The 19,787-nt window shown below is 40.9% G+C and overlaps 1 protein-coding gene across 38 annotated transcripts in view; it reads right to left on the reverse strand.

Annotated features, from left to right (window-relative positions):
* PTPRD (protein tyrosine phosphatase receptor type D) overlaps positions 1–19,787 on the reverse strand; it is a 2,142,161-nt gene that overhangs the window by 514,551 nt on the left and 1,607,823 nt on the right. For 3 of the 38 annotated variants that reach the window (XM_034663889.1, XM_034663886.1, XM_034663887.1), the window contains exon 1: positions 3,149–3,430. The exons of 31 other annotated variants lie outside the window; for them this stretch is intronic. The gene's annotated coding sequence lies outside the window, so the exon portion shown is untranslated. Of the gene's footprint in view, positions 1–3,148; positions 3,433–19,787 lie in introns of those variants that run through there. 4 more of the 38 variants (XM_034663885.1, XM_034663852.1, XM_034663884.1 and 1 more) reach the window with 3 other exon arrangements.

The following is a 19,787-nucleotide window of genomic DNA, read 5'->3' on the forward strand; positions in this document are numbered from 1 at the left end:
GTAAGTATACTTGACCTTATCGCCTAATGTCTATCAAGATTGCCACGGATGGTCGATTTCAAATTTGTGAAACTGACACTTAAAAATGTATAGAGCATCTTCAGTTCAGGTCCCTCAAGTGCTGACTAAATTGGAGTCGGAGCCTCAAATTCTCCTTCCATACGGACTTGCACAGCACTTACAAAGCAAGTTTAATCACACCATCAATCTGTGACTACACTTTCCTTAAAGTAATTCTGCTTCATTTATCTTTAACCCTACATTATGCAAATAATATCCTTATCAGTCCAAGAAAAAAGTTATTAATGTCCCTACTTGTTTATCCTTGACATACACTGAGAGTCTGGGATCACATACGAATTTACACAAATACTTCTTTTGTTTCACATTTTATATGAAAAAATCACCTTACACCACCATAGTTCAGAGAAGCTCTGTAAAGAATGTTCTTGAAAAACTCTTCAATCAATGTCTATGGCTAACACTAGAACATGACTTAATAGTTTAAAAACAAAACAAAAACTTAGGGAACTGCCTACCTTTTTTTTTTTTTTTTTTAATGTCTCTCTAGGAAGGGTTTGCATCTGCCATACAAGGGTATCTCCTGGATATAAGAACAGTTATACAGGCCCCTAGTGGCTCAGCGAACAGCAGCAGACAAGGGGATTCCGATTCTCAGTTCTCCACTTGGAGATATTCTGGCTTTACATGAATGTCATTCTTAAAAGGCAAATCAAGTCATTGTATTTAATACTTTAATCAGTTTTACTTTCATGGTTATCTACCAAAATACATATATATTAAAGTAGATCACCACATTTCATTACTTTAGTAACTACTACTGCACTGGTCCAGGAAGAATTTGTGTTACATAACCTCCACAATAAAATACTTAACATCCACCTCTTTACATGTCATTACAAAAAAAGTGATATATTACTCAAATATATTAAAATATATTTGAGAGACAATTTTCCTCTTTGAATTTCATTCTTACTATACTTATTATACAGAGGGCTTTGAGAACAGATAATTTCTAAGTAAAGCGCTCACTATTTTAAATGAAATATTGATACAAACTGAAGGCCACTTTTAAAATAGTAGAAATCGACATGTATTTCCCAAAGACAGCCAGTGATAAAACTCACATTGGAGTGCAACTATTTTAAAGATGTACAATTAATAACACCCCTTAATCCTCATCCTCTTGCTGTCTTTCCTTTACAAAAGAAAATTCCAGGCAGGCACATTTACAGCTTTTAGCAATTTTTAACTGGACACAATCTGACAGCTGAATTCATGAAACTGACCAGCTTGTCAATTTCACACTTTGAAAGTACAATAATAGCTGATAGCATGAGGGTGAATTTTAAAAATCTGTCACAGAATTGCTAGCTCCACTGAAAAGCAAAGTACAGTACATAATTAAGGGAGGTGGGAGGTAGGGAAATTTTCTTTCAATGTCCATTTAGGATGTCTACCTCAAGAATTCGGACATCTAGCATTGAAAATTTATTCTCTTTGTTAAGTCAATAAAATAATATCTATCTGTGGCATATAACAGAATATGCTTTCAAAATAAGTATAATATCCACTAAGCATTGTCCTGGATATCATATTACCAACATAAAACAATCTTTAGGTCGGTATCATCTAAATATTCCTTTAAATCAGAATATTTCAAGTCCTGGTACATCACCTTGGTTTTACTCAAGTTGAGTAGTGGGTGTGTACACTTTCAAACAGACAGAATAGCCAAAATAGTCAAAAGTATGAACGGTTGGACTAACTCCCCATATGCGTGTTATTACAGAATGGCTGGAAAGAACACATCAAAGGGAAAGGTCCATGTCTGTAGCTCTGGAAGTCCAACAGCAAATCTATCTCAAGTCAAAGCAGTTACTAGTCTCTAAGAGGCTCAAAATGAGTGTGGTAAGCTCTGTTAAGTCACTGCCACTGCATCTATACACATCTAAAAGGAAAAAAAAAAAAACTTTAAGAGAAAATACAGGAAGAGTGATCCCTCGGGAATCTTCTTGGGTGCTTAAGGCACAAACTGTAGCTTGGTCTTGGGGGATCACTCCAAGAATTTTAGAAAAGAGAGACATTCGGCAAGTCGAGTGCGGGGAGGAGAGCTGGAAACAATACAAGTAGATGTGACAGTCCGGGTTTTGGAGAATTGAACTACTATTCAGAATCCTAGAACAACTAATTAATGAAAGACAAGCTCACAATTTAGGTTCAAGATTTTTTTTTTAAGCACAAGAAAACTGACTTCATTTGTTAATGCTTCTAAATAAAAATCAACCTCATAGATAAACAATCCAAGTTTTCTACATGCCTACATAAAAGCTGCAATAAATCGATAGAAAAGCCCAAGAACCTTTGGTTTGTTGTGACTTTCTTTTTAAATTGTTTCCTACAACTTGGATTTTTCATTATAAATTCTGTGTTCCCTTCCCTACGGAATGAGTAAGAACAGCAGATTCCCGTAGCAGAACTAGGATCTTTGATTCTGCCATGGAAAGGTCTCCAAAACAATCCCCCTCCTCTATGGCAGCCGAGTAGACTTTGATTCCTGCTATTTCTCCTTCCCCCCACTAGTTCAGAGGAAAGAAAGAAAAAGAATTCGCCCCCTCACCATAACCAGCCCTCCTCAAAACAGTAATCACTGCCTCTTAAAAAAAAAAAAAAAAGATAGATAGATAGATAGATAGATAGATAGATAGATAGATAGATAGATAGATAGATAGATAGATATAGATACATGCAGAGGCAGAAACCCCGGGTAGGGTCGGATTGCCCCACAGCTCCTCCATTTCCCCAATAGTCTACCCACCCTAGGAGGAGAGAGCGGGGGTCGCACAAACACACACACATACACAAACACCCGCATTCTCTAGAATCGCCCCTCTCCCTTGGTCTGAGGTTTTAAACGACAAGCGAACCGTGCAGGGGAGGACCTCTGCCCAAGGAGGTTCAGAAGAGCAAACTGTGTGCGCTCCGGTGCCGGGGCGCTGGGCTCGCGGACGCGGGAGTGTGAAGCTCCGGCCCGGGAGGCGCGGGCTGCCGGAACCGGGCTCAGGGCAAGCCCGGGGCGCAGGGAGGGGAGGGCACAGGGGGACGTACCGGTCACTCGGAGACTTACCTGGTCATGTTGGCTCCGGGCAGCCGCCGCCACCGCCTCCCGCGCCGCCACCAGCACTTTTCCTCAGCGCCTTCGCGCCCGCCACGGCCGCGCAACCCGCGCCTGCCCAAGCCGCCGCCTCTGGGCGGCCAATTTAATCCCGCGGAGCTGCGGCCACCGCCGCGGGAGTCCCCCCCAGTCGCTGCCGCCGCCCGGGCCCTAGAACGGCCAGCCCAGTCCAGAGCGAGGAAGTGGAGGAGAGTCAGAGAGTGAGTCCAAAAACCCGAAATCCAGCATCCAGAGGAGCGCGTCCCCCCGCCCTCCCTCCACCCCTACCCCCTTCTCCTCCTCCTCCTCCGCCTCCTCCTCCTCCTCCCGGGCCGTCCTCCTGGCCCTTCTGAGCCGGAGGCTTCCGCGGCGGTTTCTCCTCCTCTCGCTCCTCCCGCTCGCCCTGCGCTCGCTCCGCAGGCTGCCGCCGCCGCCGCGGTGTCTCTTCTTCCTCCTCCTCCCGCTCCTCGATGCTCCGCTGCTCGCGGCTAGGGGGTCCGGGGCCGGGTCTCCTCTCCTCCCTCCGCTTCTCTCGTTTCCTCCTTCCTGCTGCTGCTTCTTTTAAAGAGGATTCTTTGGCCACAAATAGCAACTCGGCTGCCCCCCTCAGCGCCTCCCTCCCCTTCTTCTCTTCTTCCCCCCAAAAGTGAAGCGCACGCGAGAGGTAATCAGAAACTGAAGCCGGCGGGGAAAGAGGGGAAGCGGGGGAGAGGGGGCGAGGCGAAGCCTGGAGACCGGCCCGAGCGGAGTCGATAGCCAGGAGGTGGGATGGCCAGTACAGCCCAGTCTTTGGACCCGGCGTGAACCTGGTGGTTATGGTTGGAGGCGAGGTGATTTGGTGGGGAAATTAAATGAAAAAGCTCAGGAAAGTGACTGGAAAGCTTCTTTCTTTGTTTCCTTGTCTGGGTGATTTCTAAAATCCTCGTAATCGTGCTGGGGATCCCACGGAATCGCGGTGCCCCAGCGCTAGGAGATTGTGTGTGCGCGTTGCCAGCGCGAGAGTGTGAGTGTGGGTGCGCCCGGGCGAAGGGAGAGCCAGGCCCGCTGCGCCCGCTGGCGAATCCCTGAATCTGGACCACTGACCCACTGAAAGGGCCGGAGAGCTGGACGAAGGAGGGGCAGGCAGGAGAGCTATGTGAAGGAGGCGCACACCACACACACACACACACACACACACACACACACACACACACACAGAGGAGGGGGCGGGGTGACGTCACTCCCCAGCATCCATCCACCAGGCCAGAAAAGACCCCCTCTGAAAAATTCACTCATATCCTAAGAGATACACACCCGGGTGCTTCATCCCCGCACACTGGAGGAAAAAAATGCTGATCGCGCCCCCATTCAAAGCAGTTATAACAATATAAGGAGCGCGCGTTGATGAGACAGTTTGCGTCCGCCCCAGGTCACCTAGGCAGTCTTATTCCAGGACGCTTGTAGGGTCTACTTTGGATTCAGAGAGGAAGAAAGGGAAGTATTGAATCCACCTTAGTGGGGTAACTCTTGTCTTGCTTCCATGCTACTTGTTTTTAGGATGTTAGAAATTCACTGCTCCCCGCTTCTCTGAAGAACACCATAAAACCCTCTCCCTAGACATGTACTCAGTTGTTCCGCTACACAAGCTTCATCTGTGAACCCTTCATCCAAAGAGCACACTGGATGGATTGTTAGCTAACAGGCACATTTTAACCTTCACTCCTCATCACGGGATCTCCGGCATGCGGAAAAAGTCAGCTGCTGAAAGCCACTATTGGCAATTGGCCTACCACAATTTTATTAGAAACTTGGTCAGAAAGGTTAAATAAAGTAAAGGCAGGGCCTCCAGCCACCTCCCTTGCTCATTCTGCACTCAGGCCAGCACATACACACCATACTTATCCCTGCAGGCTGGAGGCTGTTTTTGAAAGGGCACAGGTAAGCAGACCTCTTAGGTTCGGACTAATGCTCCAGCATCCTGACTGTTGTCTCAAGCTGCCCATTTGTTCCCACCATCTGCACGCTGTACTCCTGAAACACACTGAAGGGTTTGGTCAGTAATCCTCTGCCCCTTTTGTGCTCCAAAAAGAAGCTACCTATTTTTGCAAGGAGTCTTGCAAAATTTAGTTTTCCAGCAATTTGGGGGGGGGGGGGGTCATCCTGGCATGACTCTTCCTTGTCCTTTTTTTTTTTTTTTAATGGTTAGCTGTATAGTAAAAAGAAGAAGTTTCTATCTGTGCAACCCTCCCCCAGAGCCAGGTTTACCCTCCAGTCTTTCTGATGACATGAGGAACCAAAAGGCTGAACAAGTATGATGGAACCCTTCCCCTGTGCCCTAAGGATGGATTCAGAAATATGAGCCTCCACACAAGTGATTCTCGCTCAAGGTGTAAAGTGATTTGGCTTTCTCATTGCCACATCCTCCTCCATAAACTGGCGAGCCCCGTTTTCCTCCTGCAAAGTTGGATGTCAGAGGGGAAAAAACAAAGTTTTTAAGACCCTAATAATCCTTTTATGTTGCATTTGGTGGAGAGACACACATCCCTCTGCCACTTTTAAGGAGGTCTGAATAGATCTGACCTGATTTTAAAAGATCCCGGCTGGGAAGTCTGACTGCCATCTGGGAATGTAGTCAAGGAAATAACCTACCCCACTGGTAGCCAGTTAGACTACCTAGAGAATGTAGCAGTGATCATTACCAACATGAGTGACAAACAGGTACGAAAGGGATCCAGAAAGAAGAGGAGACAGAGAACAGTATCAGTAAGTGAGATTTGCCCGACGACCCTACTTTCTGGACACCAGGAGGTCCTAGATGCTCCTGCCCCCCCAAAAAAAATAACTTCTTGGAGAAAGAAGTAGCAGCAGGAGAAGACAACTACCTAGTCTGAGCTATTGTTGTACAAGATCCAGCATTATTCAGGGCAACGCTGCTGAGGATGAGGGGATCGAGGAAACAGAGGAGCCCGACTGCACATCTGAGCAGCGGTGGGCTGAGACAGCCACCTCTTACACAAATATTAATACGTTCACAGCAGATTTGTAACAAAACAACACTGTGGCATCTCATATAACCTCTCGGAGTGTTTACTGTTTGGAGATTTGAAGTCAAAGAACATCAGAGGTGGGCTAGTCATCTGTTAAAATCACCTAATCTTATAGGTAAGGAAACCGAATCCCTGAGAGTTTAAGGTGACCCAACTATTTGGTGGCAGAAGCAGACCCAAAACCCAGATATCATGACCCAGTGTCACTCTGCCCCAACTCTTCCTAGTCACCTCCCAGCTCTAGATCAAACAGTTTTTCCCACTTATCAATGAGCAATAAATATAGAATATTTTAAAACTATACTTAAATGAAGAAAAATGAAGAAATGGGACTAGACATTTTCTCAGCTCCTTTCTGCTCTAACACTCTGTTATGAATAGCACACAGGAACTTTGCTATAGCACAACCCCCTCTAGTGCATAATTCAGCATACAATGAGTATGAGTCTATTTTGGACCCCATCCAAGGGAGTTAGTTCCTAGAAGTACTTGAAAGATTTTATTCTCATCTATAATGAAACATCTTTAAAAGACTAAAAATAATCAGAACGACAATGATAGTAATCATTTGTTACTCTCGTATCATGTACTAAACATCATGCTATCTCACTGTTTTCAAAAGGCGTATCATGACCTTTTGTGGGTCACAAGCCTAGTGGGTTGTGAACAATTTTTTAAGCAAAAGAAATGAGAGTAGGAAAGAAAAGGAAAAAAAGTGCATTATATGTACTAAATATTGTTCTGTAAAACTTACGTTTCCATCATGTGGTTGGAGATTAAAAGTTTCAAGGCTGTTGCCTTGCCTCCAGTCTTAACAACTGCCTTGGTAGTTTGGCATAATTAGCCCCATTGTACAAGTGAGAAAACAGGATCCAAGAGGATAATTTGGCCGTGCTGACATAGATAGCAAGTGGCCAAGCTAGAATTTTAAACCTGTATCGGCTTGACTTCAAATCGTGTGTTTTTATTTCTATTCTGATTACACATTATTAACCAAGGAATCAAATGCTTGTTGTCAATAATATTTTCTTTGTAAGAACCAGGTTTTTTTTTTTTTAATTCAATTAGAATGGAGAAACTTGACATAGGTTTAAGTGACATGTTCTGAAGATAGTTTCATAAGGTAGTGAAATGAGTATCTGAGATCTCTTCCTATAGGTTATAGTTATGTCCAATATACTTCATTAATAAGCAACTAAATGCACAAATGGAATAATAATTAATGGTTGGGTCCCTGAGTGGCTTAGTCAGGTAAGCATCTGCCTTCGGCTCAGGACATGATCCCAGGGTCCTCGGATCCATAGAGCCCGGTGCTAGGGTCCCTGCTCCAAGGGGAGTCTGCTTCTCCCTAGGTCTCTGCCCCTGCCCCGCCCCTCCCCCCATGCTCTTGCCCTGTCTCTCTCATGTGTTCTCTCTCTCAAATAAATAAAATCTTTTAAAAAATAAAAAATAATTATAATTAATGGTATTAATCTTCAAATAACTATTCGTCTGTACAAGGTTTAAAATGTTTGAGAGAGTTTTTCAAATATAGTTCATACAACAGTTTTCAGCAGCTTATTTCTTGTTCCAGACACAGAACTGACACACGAGAGAGATAAAATAGATATTAAATACACTCACTAAACAATAGCTGGATTCATTTGAGAACACAGGATCTACACATAAAGTAATCAGAATACACCGTAATGCCATCTAAATTGTTAAGGAGAAAAGAAGACAGTAATTCAGATGCCATGCTGGTGTTTTGATTCATATGGTCCTGTGCATTCTACCAGTAACGTAGCACGTTTCGATGCTCTTAGTCCCATTCTTCAGATTTGGAAGCTCCTACGCAGAACGAGTTGGTGATTGAAATAAGAATCTAATCCTGGTCTTTCTGATTCCACTAATCAAAGTCTCTTTACAAACAATGGGGTTTCCAATAGACAAAGAGGTGGTTAGATATTTTGAGACATGCTATGCAAACATTCACATTTTTCTCCACCTGAAAGAAAGACACTTTCTTTTTCTCCACGGAGGCATTTCTTGTTGCCGTCAGGCAGTGCTGTTCTTAAAGAAAAGAAACCCATATCTTCTCTAAAGAAAGGCCTAGAAAAGCCAGGCCCTCTACCCTTACTCTGTTCAGTTCGGTTGCTGCATTTTACCCTCACCTGCAGTGTGTAGAGGACGTTATGGTACGACGCTATTTTCCATTGGCTCTGCTACTGGAGATTACGGCATACGGCTATGACAAATGGATATTCCCATTAAATTCTTTAGTAGAGTGGGGCATTCCATTAACCATTGGCACTATCCCAACCCAAGTGAAACACTGGGTCATTTTTTTCTTGTGAGCAAGAAATGAAGGGGGAAAACAAAGGATATACTCTAATTACCTTTCTTCCTTTTTTTTTGTTGCATGCATTATGATAGCCGTATATTACAATTATTTATAATTAATATATGACAAGCTGTCAGCTAAAATTTAACAGGTGATTTGTCAAGAAGTCCCATTAACTCATACATTAAGCTGTGGGTTTCAGTATTCCCTAACAAAAAAAATTTGCTTTGGTTTTATTGTCTTAAATCTATTGTGTTTAAATATTCAGAGACCACCAATCTTTATGTATTTGCGGCATCTTTTAAAAATACAACTATTCCTAATATAAATGAGCACTCTGTTAGTAATGCAAGGAATAAGCACGTTTTTTGTCACTTTAACCTTTAAATGCTAATGTTTTCATTGACAAAACTAACTGCCTAGTGTTTATTTTTAAGTTTTAAACTTTTATGATTCTTTAATACATTTTCCAAATGATGTCTTTGGTAGTAAAGGCAAAGCTGAATAGAGAGGAAAGTAATTGCAGTTACTTACGTTCCATTTAGAGTTTGTATCTTACACTAGAGAATTTCGAAATGAAGGAATATTTTAAAATACCGAAAAAGATTAAGAAGTCACCAGAAAGCTAGTAATTAATCACTCAATAAAGGGGAAATCTACAGAGACCAGAAACTGATGAAGCAGGCTCCATTTTGCTGAATAGCAAGAGAATGGGGCACATGGTAGAAATGAATCACAGTTATTTCTTGGGAGGGATAACAAGATTCTTTAAAAGAGGAAAAGGTTGGGTTCACTATCTACAGAATGTCAATGTCATGGGATATCGCCTGGAAATAAAGTTATATTTTAAACTACAATGTTATTATTGGTTCCATGGCAACCAAAGTTTGTATTGTTTAAGAGAACGACAGAGAAAAAAAGAGAATGATAGAAAAGTAAAGCAGCATTTGTTTAAAATTTTATTGCAGGAGGCTGACTCTTATCTTTCCAGAGTAAGTTACTGACTCACAGTCAACGCTGAAGAGGAAGCCGAATCCCCTTTATGAAAGAATGTGCTTCAACAATCAATGGTTAGGAAGAGAGAGAAGGAAAAAAAAAATAAAAAGCAAGGATAAAACCCACAGCACAGCAGTTTTTCAAAGCTTGTAAGTCTTCTGCGTCCACCAATCAAGTTCAGTTTTCCCATTTTTAGCAAGAAAGCCACACGAAGTCGCGACGTTATTTCTAACGGGTCTTTCAAACAGTGTCTCAGAAAATGATTTTCAGAAACTCAGAAGCGAAATCGCACAAGTTGATTTCCGTGTGACAGTGAGTCTACCTCTTCACGGGCTGCAGATTACAAATGACCAGTGCAAAAATGGCCTGGGCATCCTGGACAGGGACCGGTCACAAGATCTCACCTGGCTTTGCAGACATGGCAAGGGCGCCCTGTGTAGCTATGGACGCTTCCACACACATTTGGGAGCAGTTTTCAAAACAGTGAATGGGAACAAAAACATCAAGACTACAATTTTTCGGTCACTTTTGAACCTTTGTCTTAAACATCTTTACTTATCTTACACTTCAATTATGTCACTTAACAATTTCTACAGGGTGTGCATATTTACCAAATGTTCCTTCTCAGCCATTTGAGAGCAGATTAGTGTATGATTAGAGCCAAAACTCTCATCACGGTGCTTTAAGCACTATAGAAACTCTGTAAGTATCTGAAGAAGTAAAGGAACGGAAGGATGGAGACAAAAAGAGAGGCAGAGGAAATGAATTGGTTGTCAATTGCCCTTTTTATGTGAAACATCACCTGCTTTACAAAGTTTATTGCAGTCCACTAAGTAGAATGAATTTGCTCTGCCTCTGTTCTCCCATTCTTTTTTTTTCTTATTTGGTATCTGCCTATATTTTTATTGTGTATATTTGTACCCTATTAAGCTCTGAGCTTGTCCCCACTGTTCATATCACCATCAGTGAGCACAAAACCCAGACTATAAGCTGATCTCAAAAGATGTCTGCTGAATGAATCAATGGATGATAACATGGGGCTATTAACAGTCTTTGACCTCAAGAAGCACAAAAGCAAATCAAGTCAAGCAGGTGTTTTTCTTGCCTTCCCCTTGGCAAAGAAACGAGTAGTCATACATCTAGAAGCAGTCCTGAAAAGAACACTTGATACCCATGCTTTCTACTTTTTTCCATCTATCAGAGGGACCTCCTACCTAGTGAGTCACATGCTCTAGGAAATATCCTACCTTGTACCAAGTGGAAGTAAAAAGGAATAGAGTATGGGCTTTGCTTTTCCTTCTTATAGTCGTGCTGTTCTAAGAGTTTGGATGTAAAAAGTGCTCAGTTAGGCCTGTTCTATGCTGGGGAAAGCAGAGATGAGAAATTAGAACAAATGCTGAAAGCTAAAATGTTTTGTCTGTGATTCAGTCCTTCTTGTGCCATCCATAACACACTTGCCTTTTATTAAAGTTATATCTATCCTTGTTTCACTCATTCCTTTCCTATACTTCTGCCACAGGCCAAAACCCATACATATTTCCAGATTGCAAGACTGTAAAATCTTTAAGAAAAAGACTGGGTCTTAATCATCGGTGTGTACTTTGTACATCTGCAGAACGTCCTATATAAGGAATACATGATAGAATACTGTTTAATTGAACTTTCCAAAATCTAGTGTTTCCTTTAAAATTAATGGGAACTCTGTGGGGCATGAATACATCCTAATTTTCCCCATTTAATACGTTCTATTATATTGACCCCAGGGAGTGTACTTGCATTTACCGATCACAAGCCCAAATGTTTGGACTGCCAAATCCCTGGAACGGAGGTTCACAACCTTGGCTGTACGTTAGAATCATCTGGAAAGCTTTTAAAACATATGCCCAGGGNGCATTTACCGATCACAAGCCCAAATGTTTGGACTGCCAAATCCCTGGAACGGAGGTTCACAACCTTGGCTGTACGTTAGAATCATCTGGAAAGCTTTTACCATGTGTATGAGCTGAATTGGATTCTTTGGGAATGAGGCTCCTAGCGTATTTTGTTAAGAAGCTTCCAAAGTGATTCAAATGTTTAGCCACGGTGGCGTAACCTTGCTTTACAGCTCTAGAAAGCATGATTTGAAAATCACTATACTAGATTATTTCTAAAGTGTTTTCCAACTTAGGATTCCTTGTGAAATCACTTTTGTTTTATAAGTGGAAAAGAAATGACCCTTTGACTGGATTCCATTTTTAAGTAGTCACTACAAAAGAAACACAGCCCAAATTTTGTATACTGGGGCAGTATTTTTAGCATTTCTTTTACTTGGTTTTTATGTATGCCCATTCATCCCACTGCTCACTCATTACGGCCTCCAGAGTGTGTGAGGTATGTCAACTATGCACTATTAAGGGATTCGAAGAATGTGTGCTGTGACCAAGGCGCACATATTAAGGAAAACCCTTTCATCCAAGCACAATACAAACATTCCCTAATGATTTTCATCCCCTGCAGTTCAATTAAAAGAGGAAGAAATGCCATCAACTAACTGAAATTCCAACCACACCATCCCCCAATGAACCTGTGATTAAAACAAAGAAAGGAAAGATCAGAAAGACTGAAACCCCTCCTTGGAAAACATTTACAGTTGAGTCTCAATATTCATGTGTTATTTTCAGAGTTAAATTAGAAATAACAAAGCTACTACTTTGAGAAAACGGTGCTTACACATTTTTGCTTAAGGAATTCATTTTCTTGAGAAGGAAGTTTCCTTGGTGAGTCTAATAGTAGAAAACTATCAGGAATGCAAACTACACACCAACAGCAGACTTCTATTTCTCTGAGAGTTCCCAGCCCAGTGCCTGACGAATGTACGGAACACTCCCCACATCACATTATCCAATATCATCATTTATGTGGCACGTTGCAGTTCATGCAGAACTTTAAGGCACCTGTCTCTTTTAAGGCTCCTAATAATTCTGTGGATGGTAAAACACCCATTTTACACATGACCCAGACCCATGAATGGAGCTCGATGTTCTGAATCAGAACCTGTGGGCTAGTTCTGGGGAGTCAGAATTTTTTGGCAAGCTTTTCAGGTAATTCTGAAAACCACGGTGATAGCTCCATTCAAATTCATTGATTTTTATTGTTCCTAGGAAAATAACCCAGTACAGCTGAGCAGATTCTGGCAGTTCTTAAGAGGCTAGTTCCCTTTTTCTAGGATTTGCCTTTCTTTCTTCCTTACTTTTCAAAAGGGGGAGAAAATCACAGGTGGCACTATTTTACCTAAATCTACAAGCTTTTTAATTTTGCTTTGCACAGCTGGCTTATTCTAACAGTTGCCCTTGCTGTGAAGGAAGCTCCTAGCTTCTGGCATTGGTGGCAGGACTTGAATCCTACCTACTCCCCTTCTGGCCACAACTAAGGTCTTAACAGCCTATGGAGACCACAGGCCTCCTTCAGCAGGCAGCTGTAATTACATGAAATTTGCTGGACATTGGAGTGCAAACCCAGCAGCGTGCTGGGATATTTCAGTCGGCTTCAGCCTTGTACTTGGGAATCCACTAGTTCTAGCTGTTATACTCAGGAAGAGAATCGCCACGAGCTATTTGTGTTGGTGTGTGTCTTTCTCCACCAGTGTTTTGTGTTTTTTTTTTTTAAACTTTAAAGTATAAGATATTCTCAGCTAGCCACCACCCCCCCCCTTACATTACATTAGATCCGCATAATACTACCTTGCAAATACCATCTCATACAGAACTCAGGAAAAAGGTCAAATAGACTCCTCAATAAACCTTCTTTAGAATAAAAGTATGCATTTCAAGAGAGAAGACAATGTTATTTTTACCTTATAATTACTCCTAATCCACACAGAGACTGGAGAGAAGAGGATTTTGATTTTAGATATGGAATGAAATACATTTGATTGGAAATGAAGATGCAAGATGAGGAAAAATCCTCAAAAATTAAAGGAAAAGAAAGTGTGTGTCAACCACCCCAATCTTTTAGATTCTCAAACTTTCCAAATTCCTTTGGTTCACCACCCCAACCTTAGTTATACTCTCTTGTTTAACAACCTTCCAGCTATTATGGTTACAGTTTCTGGGAAATTTGTCTGTCAAAAGAAGAAAGATTCCAAAGAGTTTGGCTCTTTTCTCTTGGGCAATAGAAAGCCTTAAGCGTCATAAGACGTCAATGTGAACGCACACACACACACACACATTTGGTCTCTCACTTTCTCTCTGGGGTTCAGCAGCCCATGACATGCTGATCCTTTTGGGCTTGAAGAAAACACTATGATAGGAGAGAGCAAGGATATACCCACATCATACTCTCTGACTCAGATATACTCTAATATAAATGACTACTTTAGCTGGCTCAGAACCTAACCCTATGTTCAGATAGCTCCACAAAGTGAAAAGGATATTGGGAAAGAAGGACACAAGGCAGTTTGCCCTATCTTTCTTTGGATATCCAAAGGGGTAGAAAAGCTTTACACTTTCCATTTCCTGTTAGCTAAGAAGAAAAGGCAGCTATGCCATTGGAAACAACTTGCTTCCTTCTAGTTTGTCTTACACCCCTGAAATTCTCAAATAAGTCCACATGTTGCTAGGTCCATAATTAAAGTGCTGCAATGCCTGTTCTCTCACTTTCAAGTCCATGTATACAAATGTTCCCATCACTCTTTTTAAAAGCCCTGGGCACATGTTCAAAACATACAACCCAAACAAATAAACAGCACAACCTAAGCCAAACCCACGAACAACTGGACACTCTCCCCACTTTGGAAGGCCACCCTGAGATGTTACTTAATTGCAGAATATTCTGTGAATTGAAGTTCACAGAGCTGAAAATGGACGTTTTCTGTTGGCACCTTATCCCTTCCCCCCAAAAAAGTGTGACATGCAAATACGCTACAGAATCAGTTATTTAAGATTCAATGGAGTAAATTTCATCTTCAGTGATATCCTTAGAAAACAGAATATTTAGAGAAGAGCAGAGCTCCTATGGGGAATTTAGGGTTAAACTTTGGAGATATTATTTGCAAGTGCTGAGAAAGAGTTTATATTTAGAACTAAGTTCTTGATCTTATCTAATGATTGACTTTTCATGGCCTTTGGAAGTAACTTTGATAGCAAAATTTCTGTCTGTTATTTATCCCTAAAGCTGACATGATCACAGCATTGGAAGCTGCCATAAATGAGGCCACGATAAGAGTGAACACTTTACCAATGGCAAGGACTCCAACATGTAGGAAAAAGATTGAATTTACCACAAACTGATTTTTACCTTGGCGCAGCCAAAAAAGAAACAGCTCAACAAAATTCAAATTTTGGTGTGAAACTTCTCCAGCACAGAATAGACAGAACGGCCCAAAAGCACTGTTTGGAGTACTAAGGAAATAAGGATCTTTGGCAGTGATTCAGGCTGGCCCCTTGGTCCTGAGTTGCCACTGGGAAGAAATGCATCCTCTGTAAGATGGCAACCTGTGGAAACCAGCAGCAGCACAATCGATCAACAGCTAGGGCCAAAAGCTCTTGATTCTGTTTTTCCGACAGAACAAACCACTATAAAGTCGGCTCACAGCCCCAACAAAATCTGAAAATTTATAACAAGTGGTACCACCTGTGCTTATGTCACAGCCTAGCCAAAATAATTTCCTCTCCCGGGTCTTCTAACTGTGGCACAGAGTGAGGAATGTGACAGAGTCCGTGAAGAGGAGGAAGGTTCAAACATGGAGCCTACAGAGTGCCTGGATTGTCCTCATTTGTGCTAGCACAGAGATCAGCGAATATTTCTCCTATACTCTGGAACAACTGTGTGTGATATGATCTGTCATCCCCTATCAAAAAAGGCTCTGTCTTCAGGAAAACAAAGACTTTTCTGCTCAGTGCTGTTCTCTCACACGACTGAGCTTTCTTTTTAACAATGTTATATTATTACAACCTTTGTAAAGCTTGGGATATGGAGGTCATATTAATAACACACAGAAAAGAAAAGCGGTTTGTTTATACAGGCTAGTATTTTGACCATAATTATACTTTTCTCTGTCTTCCTGAAGAATCAGGAACTTTTGAGCCAGGTATCTGAACAAAGCATGATAAAACTAGTATCATCCAGGATGTGACCTACATTTATGTAAATCTTGTGGAAACAAAGTTCTGTTCTTCATCCTTACTTGAAAAAAAAAGATCTGTAATTCTTTCTTCTTTATCTTTGATTTTCATGAGAACCATCCAGGGACAGTCTACATTTTTCAGAAATAACAAATTTTTCAGTGCAGGAGGAAGCGAAGCATTTGCCAGTACAGCAACAAGAAACCAGCCAAGATGCTTTGGAGGACTTAAGCAAGTACATTTCAATAAGGACCCAAACAATCCTTGGCAACCAATCAGAAAAACAAGTCATCAATGCATTAAGGAAGCCCTCAAATATGAGTGCTGTCGGTGGAAAATAGAGTTACTCACCAACTGAAAATGTTTACTTGAAGTGAGAATTATTTTATGGAAACCACTGTGAGTTTTGGAATACTTACAATCTGTTCAGATTGGTCACTGTGTACAATGTTACTGCCGCAATATGCCCTGAGACTTCTAATCTGTCTGCCTAATGGAGCAGGTGGTGAGATTCTCTACTGAGCTGTTGGCTCCTGGAGGGCAGGGACCATGTCTTATTCATCTTGTATCTTGCACAGTACCCAACTCTTCAAAGGCAGTCAATAAATATTGAATGAAAGAATCTTTATATACATGGCCACACTCCCTGATCCCTGGCATAAAATATCAACACCCCATCATGTCAATCCTATTGCCCTGCTTTATTTTTCTTTTGAGCAATTATTACCAGCTGTCATGCTATGTGTTTGCTTCTATTATTTATTATTTCTCTTTTTCCCTACCAGAATCTAAGTTCCCAGACGGTGGATTAAACAGGTTGATTTCCTGGATATCCCTAGTTGCTAGGATGGTGCCTGGCACACAACAGGCAATTACAAATAGGTGTTGACTTCTGAATGAATGAATGAATGAATGAATGAATGAATGAACGAATGAATGAAAGAATGAATGATGAATGATGGTGTTCCATTGCCTATTCTATTCCATTGTCTAATGTCTCTCTATTTTTTCTCTCCTCTTCATTCTCACTTATTTCATCTTAATATGACCTGAAAATTCCCCTATGAACTTTAATAAATAGTAACAAAAAAGTGTTTCTTCATTACATAATGGCTTATTCTAAAGAATGAAGGATCAGGAGACCAGGTCCTATGGGTCTTTGGCACACGGGTCCACAAACCTGCAGATAAATATAAGTGACAAGAAATGAGGAAGAGAGGGAGGAAAGAAAGAAAATATTCTCTTGGAGGTCATCAGTAGTGGACGCTTTCTGAGCTGACAAGCTACCTCACAAGAATAGCACCATCTTCTAGATTCTAGTCATTAAAACATACGACTACCTTCTTCAGCATACTGGGCAGGGCCTTCATGTCCTTCCTGTCTTTTAGGGTAAAACTACATCTCATCTGGATTTTGAGTACTCTTAGTGCATCACTTTCAAACTTAGGGTAACATTTTAATAATACAATATAACATTTGTTTCCTTTAGGCATTTCTGCATTGTCCTCATGTGAGAATGAATAACAACAATTCACAACCCGTTAATAACATTCCCCTTTTACTACCCAATTTAATGGCTGATAAAACCGCTGAGTGGGTGGTTCAGCGACTTGCCTATGACTTACATGTGGTTGGTCATCCTGCCAAATATACAACTTTCAACTGCAAACTCCAGATATTATTTCTTTCTTTTCAAACCAATATAGAACAGGAAGTTCTTTGTTCCTTGGAGATGCCCATAATATGTGATGACAGTCGAACATACTTATTTTTGCAATTTCCCAATTTGGGTATCACCAAATGAAACTGGAATAAATAGGAAAGTGGCCTAGCTGCAGAGCCTAACTCTGGAAAAAAAGCACTGAGTAGGAAATGGGTGTCATTGGCCTTCTGACTATTGCCCCTTTTCTCCACTCTAGGCCTCCTCTGAGCATCTCATTCTCTCTACCTTGACCCCAATCCCCTCCGGGCTGACCAACCACTCAGTTGCCTTGCTCTCTTAAAGACTCTTATCTCTCCCCTAATTTATTATAGTGGAAATTGCACTGAAGATGAGAGAACGTAATCCCTAACTCTGTTAGTAGCTGTGTGTCATGGGGTGAGCTGTAGAAATCCCCAGAGTCCTCATTTCTTTATCTGTAAAAACAAAGATAATAGTACTTATTTCACAGAGCTATTGTACAGACTACCTTAAATCATGTACTTGAAATTTCCACTCAGAACCTACCTTCTAGGAAATGTTGGGATGCAAATGTCTGGATATTTGTTCTGACCTAAGTTGGTAATTTTAATGAAATTTTCAAAACAGAAATATGGAGGACATTTTTCTAATGGATGGTGAGGAGAGTCCTTCAGGTGGAGCAAGAGTGGTATGGGGAGGAAGTAGAAGATTTAGGGCCATGGTGTACAGTTGTTCAGTCCCCAACCTGTACAACCATACATGGACACACTGAAGGTGGACATCCATTTGTGAAATGGGAAAACAATGAAGGTGAAAATGGAGGGAAAAAACCTCTTACAGTTTTGGGGATGATGAAATGAGACAGTAGAATGCCAATCACTAAATGTATTGAAGTTAATTATGATAAAATTGCTCACCTGCCTGGTTCTTCCTAGTGTTGAGACTGGAAGCTCTAGCATAATCACAATAAATGTAACTGAAAACTTCAGAATGACTTTAGGAACTCTTTACTTGGTTCCTTTGTGCCACAGTTCATATTATTTCTAACATGTTGTGATCATGGACAACCCTGTTTCAAGCATAAGATGAGCATCTCGAAATATATTTTCTGAAGTATGTAGTGGGTACAGGGAGTTGATAGCCATAAAATAAACAAATCTAGTATGGATGCTCATGTACATCATTGTGTTTAATAACAAGCATTATCTCATTTCCTTCTTGATGTCTAAAATCTATAATGTATATCATGGTTTTACTGTGATTTGAAAAATAGGCTCTAGACTCAGTGTGGGCTGAACTCCTGCTCAGCCATAAACAGAGTGACTTTGAGCTTAACCTTGAGCTCTCTGAGCCTCACTGCCCTTGAGAAGGGAGGAAAAATATACACACTTTTCACAATTGGTGTAAGACATGTAGAAAGATCACAGGTTTTTTATGATGCTGAGCCATGCATTAACAAATCCTCAAGTCCTACCTATGCATTTCTTATGACATAATCAGTGTCCTTATTGTTTAAATAACATTTTTGTTGGATTCTCTCTTACTTGGAGCTCAAAGTATCTTAACTGATAAATCTCTTCTTTTCAGTACTTCGGAATGTGAGAATATATGTAAAAGAACCAAGCACAGAACTAGCCTGATCTTGTGGCTTCTACCACTTATGCTCTAATGTTCTTTACCAGGTTAATCTAAACCAGGAGAGTCTGTGTGAGTGTGTGTGTGTGTGTGTGAGTGTGTGTGTGCGCGCATGTACGTGATGCTATTAAAACAACTCATAAGACATAGCTGGAACAATTCACTGACATTGGTTTTATTAATAACACGCTTGAGGTATATATTGGGGAAGAGTCATCAAACCAAATGAGTCGATGAAAAGCTCATATTCTAAACATCAGTTTATCTTTCCCTTTAACCTCTGGAAATACACCAGGAATCTGCTTCTCTCTGGGAAAAAAAATGTTAAGAGTCCTGAAAACTCCTTCTGCCTCTAAACCTCCTTTGTAATGTTCATGCACTCTAATATTACAGGATAGTCATTTTACTGCAATATCCTCAGAAGAATTTGGAGGTTTGTCATTTCCTGGTTAAAGGTTTCATTATTTGCTTCTGGCAGAAACCTAGTCAGGAAGAATTTATTGGTTTATAATTCTAAGTTAATACACTCTGATCATTTATTTAAATCTGGGAAATTTACTTGAAAAATAATTTAGCACATTTCTTGTTCTTTAAGGACTGTAGTAAAACTTCACTGAGTGACCTGGTACACTTTGCAAACAAGGGCTAGTTTTAAATATTTGAAAGAAAAATGCAAGTATGTTTGCATAAACCTTTAAAAGTTACAAAGTTCAAGATCATGGCCTGATGGATGACTAGAGTAGATTTTGTTTTAAACGTGCCCTTTAAAGAGTGTCTTTCTTGTCTTTTTCTTTTACCACTCTGCTTCACACTTTAAATAATTTGTATTAGCCAAATTAGAAGAAGAAAG

Source organism: Ailuropoda melanoleuca, chromosome 7 (genome assembly GCF_002007445.2).
Source record: "Ailuropoda melanoleuca isolate Jingjing chromosome 7, ASM200744v2, whole genome shotgun sequence".
Lineage (NCBI taxonomy): Eukaryota > Metazoa > Chordata > Mammalia > Carnivora > Ursidae > Ailuropoda > Ailuropoda melanoleuca.